Source organism: Crocuta crocuta, unplaced genomic scaffold (genome assembly GCF_008692635.1).
Source record: "Crocuta crocuta isolate KB4526 unplaced genomic scaffold, BGI_CrCroc_1.0 scaffold944, whole genome shotgun sequence".
NCBI lineage: Eukaryota > Metazoa > Chordata > Mammalia > Carnivora > Hyaenidae > Crocuta > Crocuta crocuta.
This window is the reverse complement of record NW_027528243.1, coordinates 144898-153944: the sequence shown is the minus strand read 5'-3', so window position 1 is coordinate 153944 and position 9047 is coordinate 144898.

Below are 9047 nucleotides of genomic sequence, written 5' to 3'. Positions count from 1 at the left end.
GGTATGTTGAACTTGTGAACTCGGATGGAAAAATGTCACATCTTTCTTGTCACTAAGTGAAAATTTAGCATTTCCTTCAAGTATGACTGTGGGAAAGAAAGCATAGCAGTATCGGCACTACTCATAGGTTTGACTGACAGAAATCATAGATCTTTTCCCAGCACATTATAGCTGTTGCTCATAATGTGAGATACTATTTATGCTGATGCCTTCAGTTCTTGAACTTTTTTGGGTTTCTGAGCCAAATTGGCTTGTATGTTGGCTTTCCCCGTGTGAATACTTAATTTCAGAATCCCTGTGTTCAGCTAAGCAAGTGTCATGCTCTTGTGGGTCCAGATCTTTTATTATTATAANGTTATATTAATTTCTTTCAAAGAACGAGCTTTTGGTTTTATTGATCATTTGCAATTTGTGTGTGTGTTTCTTAATGCTTGCTCTTCTCGTTATCACTTTTTTCCACTGTCTTTTTGGCTTTGGCTTCCCCTTTCTTTCTTTTTTTAAAAAAATTTTTGAGAGAGAGAGACACATAGTGTGAGCAGGGTAGGGGTAGAGAGAGAGGGAGACACAGAATCTGAAGTAGGCTCTAGGCTCTGAGCTAACTGTCAGCACAGAGCCTGACGCGGGGCTGAAACCCACGAACTATGAAATGATGACCTGAGCCGAAGTCAGACGCTTAACCAACTGAGCCACCGAGGTGCCCCTGTCCTTCTCTTTCTTTAGCTTCATAAATGGAACTCGAGGGGCACCGGGCTGGCTCAGCCAGTAGAACATGTGACTCTTGATCTCAGGTTTGTGAGTTCAAGCCCCACATTGGTGCTTGAACACATTGGGTGTGGAGACTACTTAAAGTAAGTTAGTAAGTAAATTAAAAAAAAAAAATAAATGGAACTCTTTATGCATGAATTTGGCATATTTTTGTTTTTTATTAATTTTTAATTTTTTTAATGTTTTGTTTATTCCTGAGAGAGAGAGAGGCAATGTGAGCAGGGGAAGGTCAGAGAGAGAGGGAGAAACATAATCAGAAGCAGGCTCCAGGCTCTGAGCTGTCAGCAGAGAGCCTGATGTGGGGCTGGAACCCACGAGCGGTGAGATCATGACCTGAGCCGAAGTCACACGCTTAACCTACTGAGCCACCCATTTGGCATATTTTTTAAAAATGCATTGAACGCTATACGTTTTCTTCACGAATCCTTTTTAGATGCATGCCCCATGTTTTTACATGTATTTTATTGTCATCGATTTCAACTTTTTCATGATTTCCATGAAGCTTTTCTTATGAACCCATTGGCTACCTAGGGTTGTAATTTTAGTTTTTAGATGTACGTTTTTGACTGTTTTCACGGTCTCTTTTAGTATTGATTTAAAATGTCAATATGCATGTTGAATTTTTAATAAGCTTAGAACAGGTAACTACATCATTCTTCCAAACAATACATGGCATTTTCATNGAGATCATGACCTAAGCGAAAGTCGGACGCTTAACCAACTAAGCCACCCAGGTGCCCCAAGGTATTTGCATTTTATTCTTTAACCTCCCCCTTTATATGTTAACAGTTAGTGCGCATTTGGATTTTGCAAAGCTTCTGTTCACCATTTCTTTTTTGCCTTTTTTTCTCCTTTCGAGTTGTTTCCTTCTTGCAAAACTCTTCATTATAATAGTTACGTCAGTGAGCGTCTGTGAGTGGTAAACACTCGCAATCTTTATATGCCTAAAAATGCTATTCTTTCTCTCACATTCCTTTTTTTTTATTTTGCATTGGAATGCTTTATTTTATTTTATTTTATTTTATTTCTNAGCACATAGACAAACAAAAAAACAAAAGAAAAGGAGGAGGGCAGCTCTCTAGCAGTGATGGGCGTGGTGTGATCCAATGTGTCAGGTGGGAGTTATGCCTTGGCGGTTGTGGGGAGGAGAGTGGGGGTGTTCCAGTCCCTTCTTGAACAGACCCAGCGCTGCACCTCGCTTTTTTGGGTGTGTAAACTCCCCGTGCCAGGGGCGCAGCCAAAGTGGGTCACGCTCTTTCACCCAGGCCAGGCCTAGTTTCCAAATCCCAGTCTGCGCGCCCCACTGAAATTGCCATAGACACAACCTCGCAGGCGATCCCCTCTGGGTAATTCCAAACCTCTTGCCTAGCCCTGGGGGTGGAACCACAATCGCTGCTCCCTTCTTCTCCATGTCTGGTTGGCGAGCAAGGACGGGCGTTTGCCTGGGGGGTGCACTGGGCCCGCTGGAGAGCGGGAAACTGGGTCCCTCTGTGTCTCATCACCCAAAACACGAACTTGTGGGCAAATCTCCCAGTTTTAAGCCCTTCACCTTCCCTCTAGGGGTCCAGCCAGCCAGGAGCATGGAGGCCCCGTATGCGTGTGGCCTCTCTAGGGGTCCAGCCAGCCAGGAGCTCAAAGGAGCAGTCGTCTGGCGGCCCCTCCAGGACGAGTTGGCATGCGGGGATTTGGCACGCAGGGATTTGGCATGCACGGTCCTTCTGTGCCCCGAGTGGAGGTTTTTCTGTTCCCCGGCGATAGGGACCGTGTCTTTAGTAGTTTCGGACTCTCTCTTTCCCCTCTCATTCCCCGCAGAGGGGGATCGCCCCGTCCCTGTGAGTCTCCGATCCCGGCCCAATTTTATCTTCCCCAGTTCGCACTCACATTAGAAGGCTTTCTCAGTGGGGGGAGGGGGGAGATGGGCATGGAGGAGGGCACTTGTGGGGATGAACACTGGGTGTTATATGGAAACCAACTTGACAATAAACTATTTGTAAAAAAAAAAAAAAAGAAGAAGAAGGCTTTCTCTGTGGATTCTGTGTCCTTTTTCTCCCAATCTCTTGGGTTCTGTAAGGTTTCCTATGGCTTCAGATCTTTTCCGTGTGAGATATGGAAGCAAGTGCAGTGTACTGAGCTCCCTACTTCTCTGCCATCTTGCCCCTCCTGCCTCTCTTGCATTCCTAAATAGAAATTTAGGTGGGTGCACCTCCAACAGATTCCTTACCTCCTTCAGATCTTTGCTCCAATGTCACCTCCTTGATGAGGTGATCCTGATAACCCTTTTGTAACTTTCAGCCCATTTCCTGCCCCAGACTGGCTCAATTCACTTTCTTGGTGGTTGTTGTTTGTGTGTTTGTGTTGTCTGTGCCCAACGTGGGACTCAAACTCACAACCCAAAAGATCAGGAGTCACATGCTTTTCTGACTGAGCTAGCCAGCCACCTCCTTCACCTGTGTTTACCTACTATATAATTCACTTATTTATTTATTGCTTATTTCCTGTCTCTCTCCACTAGAATGTCAACTCCATGAGGACATGGATTTCTGTCTATTTCATTTGCTATGTATCCCAATCATTAAAAAAATTGCCAAGCACAGAGAAGGGGTTGAATTTAAAAAAAATAAATAAATTCATTGCACTTGCTGAGTTTGTTGAATGAATATAGAATTCTTTTTTTAAAGATTTTTTAAAAGTTTATTTATTTATCTTTGACAGAGAAAGAGAGAGATAATCCCCAGCAGGCTCCACACGTGGAACCGGACGCAGGGCTCGAACCCACGAACCACGAGAACACGACCTTAGGTGAAATCAAGAATTGGATGCTTAACCGACTGAGCTACACAGGGGCCTCTGATTATAGAATTCTTGTTTCAAAATACATTAATGTTTATTTTTTGAGAGTGAGAGAGACAGAGCGTGAGTAAGGGAGGGGCAAGGAGAGAGGGAGACACAGAATCTGAAGCAGGCTCCTGGAGCTGTCAGCATAGATCCTGACTGGGGCTGGATCTCAGGAACCATGAAAACTTGAGCTGAAATCAAGAGTGGAACTATTAACGGACTGAGGCACCCAGGCACCTCTGAAATCCTTTTTTTTTTTTTTCCTGGAAAAGTCTATAGTTATTCTTCTGTTGTCACTTAATAGGTAATCTGTCTCTCTTGTTTTTTTAAGATTTTCTCTTTGTGTTCTGTGGCTGCAGTTTTACTACAATTTGTCTAGGTGTGGATTTTTTTTTTTGTATTTATCTGGTTAAGTACTTGAGGTTGCTCCTTTAGCTTGAAAACTTATTTCTAAAAATCTCTTAGTCATTATCTCTTCAGATACTGCCTGTCTTCCATCCTCTCCTTGAATCCCTATTAGATGGATGTTGGAATGTGTCATTCTCTCTACCATGCTACCAGGTTTTCTTTGGCTTTTTCCCTTTCATTGTTTTACTGTGTTGGATTCCGAGTGATTTCTTCAGGTCTGTCCTCCAATTCACTTGTTCTGAGGAGCCTGAAATTAAGTCCTCCATCAAGAGCAACCTTGGGCTGCACGTAGCCCCAGTTCCAGGAAAAGCTTCAGCTGAAGCCACCCTCGGACCATCCTCTGATCAGCCAATCAAAAGAAATGTGTAACATTCCTGTGGTCTGAGTCAGGGCTGGGAACTGCAGGTAGTTACTAGCCAATCACTCACCGCTTGCCTTTGAGCTCACCTCATAATTGGTCATTTTCAAAGGATTCTCAAAGGTCATGACTGGGTCCCACCAAAAGTAACGGACACCTCACAGACATTGAATGGTCAAAACTGTTACCATGGGGCTGTACAATTATGACTGGTGCTTATGTGATGATGCCATACGTACAACGTGTGCACTGTAACACCCCCGTCCCTTACCCCATAAAAACCCTGCTCGCTATTGTTTGGGGCTTCACTTTGCTGCCGCTGCGCTGGTAGATGGGTGAGCCCTTGCTCGAGCTTGTAATAAAGACCCTTATGTACTTGCATCGGTGTCGGCTCCTTGGAGGTCTCAGGGGACTCGTGATTCGGGCACAACAGTTCCTTCCTTGGCTGTATCTAGTCTATTGTTCACTTTGCCTATTCACTTTTGAATTGTTTCAAAATTTAATGATCACATGTTAAAATTTCTGTTTGGGTGTTTTTTCAAATCCATCTGTCTTAATGCTTTAAGTTTTTTTGTTTTATAACTCCTGTTCCTTACTTTTCCCAGAAGCTTTTTTGGATTGTTCTCATGTTGCTAGTTCCTTAGATGTAAATGATCTCATTTGTTGCCTCTTCTGACTCCTCCCTCAAGGTAGTTAATTTCCTGATGTGGTGGTCTATAATCTTGGCTGTGAGCCCATCTTTAGTACACTTATTCTCTGTACAAGTTCTATGTGCCTGGGTATGAAAATGTCCTTACAGGGAAATTTTGTGTTTGCCTTTACTGGGCCCCTTAATTCCCACCATTTCAGATCTGTTTTGCTATTATTATTATTATTTTTTTTAACAAATAGTTTATTGTCAAATTGGTTTCCACATAACACCCAGTGCTCATCCCCACAAGTGCCCTCCTGCTATTATTTTTATTGTTACTATTGTTTGGTTCTCAGACTGTGGGACCCTACACTTTATAGGTGTGAGGAATTTAAACCCAACTCCCAAGCACCTCTGGGCATGAGGTGTCCTTGGTGATGAGATTTTGGGGGATGGTGGTGTTTGGAGCCGATGGCCAGGGAAGAATTGTTGAAGACGTCTTTCGCGCAAAAAGGTGATCTTATGAAAGCACGGGGACAGGGGACAGGACCAGTGGGCAGAACAAGCCGCACTGGGGTTGTGCAGAGTGGCTGTGGAGTTGGGGGAGGTAAAGTTTGTTAAAGGTATTTTCCTGTCCTAAAGAGGATTTACAAATTACTGGAGGCCTAGGTATCATCAAGCTAGGGTTGTTTTTCCCTCTAGCAAAGCATTAAGATAGTGAGGAGTGCCGGGAAATCAGGCTATTGATGAGATCCTTGTAAACTGATGGAGACTATCAGGTTACCCATTGGTGTTCTGTCCTTTCCTGTGTCCTTGGGCAGCCAAGAGGGCCTGAGGAGTGTCACACACATCCTACGTGGGAGGGGGTGGTTTGGTTTGAGGGGTAGCAGCTTGCCTAATTTATGCTCCCTCATCACCTGGTATTACACCCTTGCTCTTATGCAAACTACATCCTAGGATTCTGTTTTGCTCTTCAATCCACCCTCTTCTGCTTTTGGTCTTCCCAACTTATTATTTTTTTTAATGTTTATTTATTTTGAGAGAGAGAGAGAGAGAGTGCGTGCGAGTGAGCGAGGGAGCAGCAGAGAGGGAGAGAGAGAAAGAATCCTAAGCAGGCTCTGTGCTTAGTGCTACCAGTGGTGAGGGAGTGTGGGGCAAGCGGAGGGCAACGTGCTGGCTAACAGTACCCCCCCACCCCCCAGGTTGGACAAGTATGATATTCCTTGGACACTCCAGGCTACCCAAAACCAGGAAAGGACAAAAACAAATGGTTAAATTGATAAGAGTCTTCACCAATTTACCGGAAAAAGGCAAGCCCGTCAAAGCCTCAAGTCCAAAAACTCCCTTCTGTCTTAATGTTAATACTTTGCTAGAGGGAAGGACAACTCTAGCTTGACAATAGCCGGGCCTCCCGTAAGTCTTTAGCAAGTGAAAGTCTCTTTGGAAACTCCCTCTCCCCCCACTTCGCACACTTAGAGTGCAGCTCTTCCTGTCCCCATACTTTAATAAAATCAACTTTTTGCACTAAAGAGGCCTTCAAGAATTCTTTCTTGGCTGTTGGCTCCAGACCCCATGCACTCCCCCCTCCCATCACCACAAGACTTCATCACCACCACAGAGCCAGATGTCAGGCTCGAACCCACAAACTGTGAGATCATGACCTGAGCCGAAGTTGGACACTTAACTGACTGAGCCACCCAGGCGCCCCTAGAGTATATACTTTTAAATGGTGACTATGAATATATTCATGCTGCGATATGAACTATATATATATATAACTATATGTAACTATATGTTACAAAAAATGAGTAAATGGGACATGAGAAAGGAAGGGCATTAAGCGTGCGTTATTTATTCTTGGTTTGGTGAGAGGGAAAGAGACACATAGCTAAAGAGGAAGGCTAGGTCAACGGAAAAAAGCGAAGGACTGATTCCCATAAAAGTCAGCATAGAGGTGACCTATGTGTAACCTCTGGGGGTGGAGGGGTGGGATCTGGAGGGTGCACCGAGGCTCCTTGAGTGTTGTCAGTTTTGTATTTCTTGACCAGGGTCGTGGTTATGCAGGTGTTCCTATATAATTACTTGTTCTGCAAAGTTGTGTTTTATGTGCGTTTCTATATGTGCATCTTTGTTTCTTTTTAAGTTTATGTAGTTTGAGAGAGAGTCGGGGGGTATGGGCAGAGAGAAGGAGAGACAGAATCCCAAGCAGGCTCCACGCTGCCAACTCAGAGCCAGATGCGGGGCTCAATCTCATAAACCGTGAGATCATGACCGGAGCCAAGATCAAGAGTCGGATGCTTAATCGACTGAGCTTCCCTTATTTATTTCTAAGTAATCTCTACACCCAACATGGGGCTCAAACTAATAACCCAAGATCAAGAGGGGCGTGCTCCACTGACCAAGCCAGCCAGATGCCCCAACTTGTGCACTGTGGTTATGGCTGTCTCTCTATTGCTTACATCAATGTGTAGTATATAGTGGGTGCTCAACACCACTTATTAAATGCATGTCCACAGCCTCCAGTCTAGTGCAGTCTACCATCGTATCACCTGGACTAGTGCTCCAGCCTCCTAAGTGATCTCCCTGTCTCCTGTCTGGTTCCTTCAATCCACACTGCAGAATTCTCTTTTTAAAATTCGAATCGGGGAATGCCTGGGTGGCTTGGTTGGTTAAGCGTTAGGCTCAGCTAATGATTGCACGGTTCAGTTCGTGAGTTCGAACCCCACATCGGGCTCTCTGCTGCAGTCAGCACAGAGCCCGCTTGGGATCCTCTGTGCCCTTTTCTCTCTGCCCTCCCCCAATTCTGCTCTCTTTCTCTCAAAATAAACATTAAAAAAATCCTCTTCCTCTGTCCTGCTCTCACTTGTGCTTTCTCTCAAAAAAAATTCGAATCTGATCATCTCACTTTCTTTGTTTTATTTATTTTGAGAGAGCATGCACACATGCACATGAGTGGGGGAGGGGCAGAGAGAGGGGGAGAGAGAATCCCGAGCAGGTTCCATGCGCAGCTCAGAGCCAGACACCGGGCTGGTCCCACGACCATGAGATAGATCATGACCTGAGCCGGAATCAAGAGTGGGATGCTCAACTGACTGAGCCACCCAGGGGCCCCATCACTTTATTTCTTAAAACCCTTTGATGGTATTCCTTTGCCATTCAGATAAAGTTCAAGGTCCATGTGACTCACAAGGTGTCTGCTCTTTGGCGCCTGATTACCTGCTTCCTTCAGTCGGGCTGGACTGCTTTGTATTCTTTTATTTATTTATTTAAAAAAAATTTTTTAATGTTTTTATTTATTTCTGAGAGAGAGAAAGACAGCATGAGCAGGGGAGGGTCAGAGAGAGAGGGAGACGCAAAATCTGAAGCAGGCTCCAGGCTCTGAGCTGGCTGTCAGCAGAGCCTGACGCGGGGCTCGAACCCACAAACTGTGAGATCATGACCTGAGCCAAAGGCCAATGCTCAACTGACTGAGCCACCCAGGCGCCCCGATTTTTAAAAAATTTTTTAAATGCTATATTTATTTCTGAGAGAGAGAGAGAGAGATAGCATGAGCAGGGAAGGGTCAGAGAGAGAGATACAGAATCAAAAGAAAAGAAACCTTTTTATAATTCTTTTGCTCCTCGTCACCCTGTATCTTTCATGACACTTTTCAAAACACTCTCTGCCTTCCATGGGCAGTGTTGGCTTCTAGTTCTCCATCTGTGTCCCCACAGTGTCCTGTGTCCTGTTTGGCTGCTTCTTTGTCTCATCCCTTGAGTGCTGTTTCCTCCTCCGGTGATACTTTCTTAAACCCTTTCCCAGTAGGCTACTCATGTCTCCCCAGTGTGCTTTATCCGTTCTCTTATAGAATGCATCGCTTTGTAGCAAGGAAATCAATGATTCTGAACCCCTCCGAGGCTGGGGTTGGGTTAATCTGAGAGATCAACCCAGCACACTTTTCCCTCAGGCTCATCACACCTGCCACTGTTTGATGTCCAGCTCCACGAAGACGGGGGCTGAGTCTGTCTCGTTTGCTAATATCCCCTATGCCAAGCACAGTGCCTGACACAC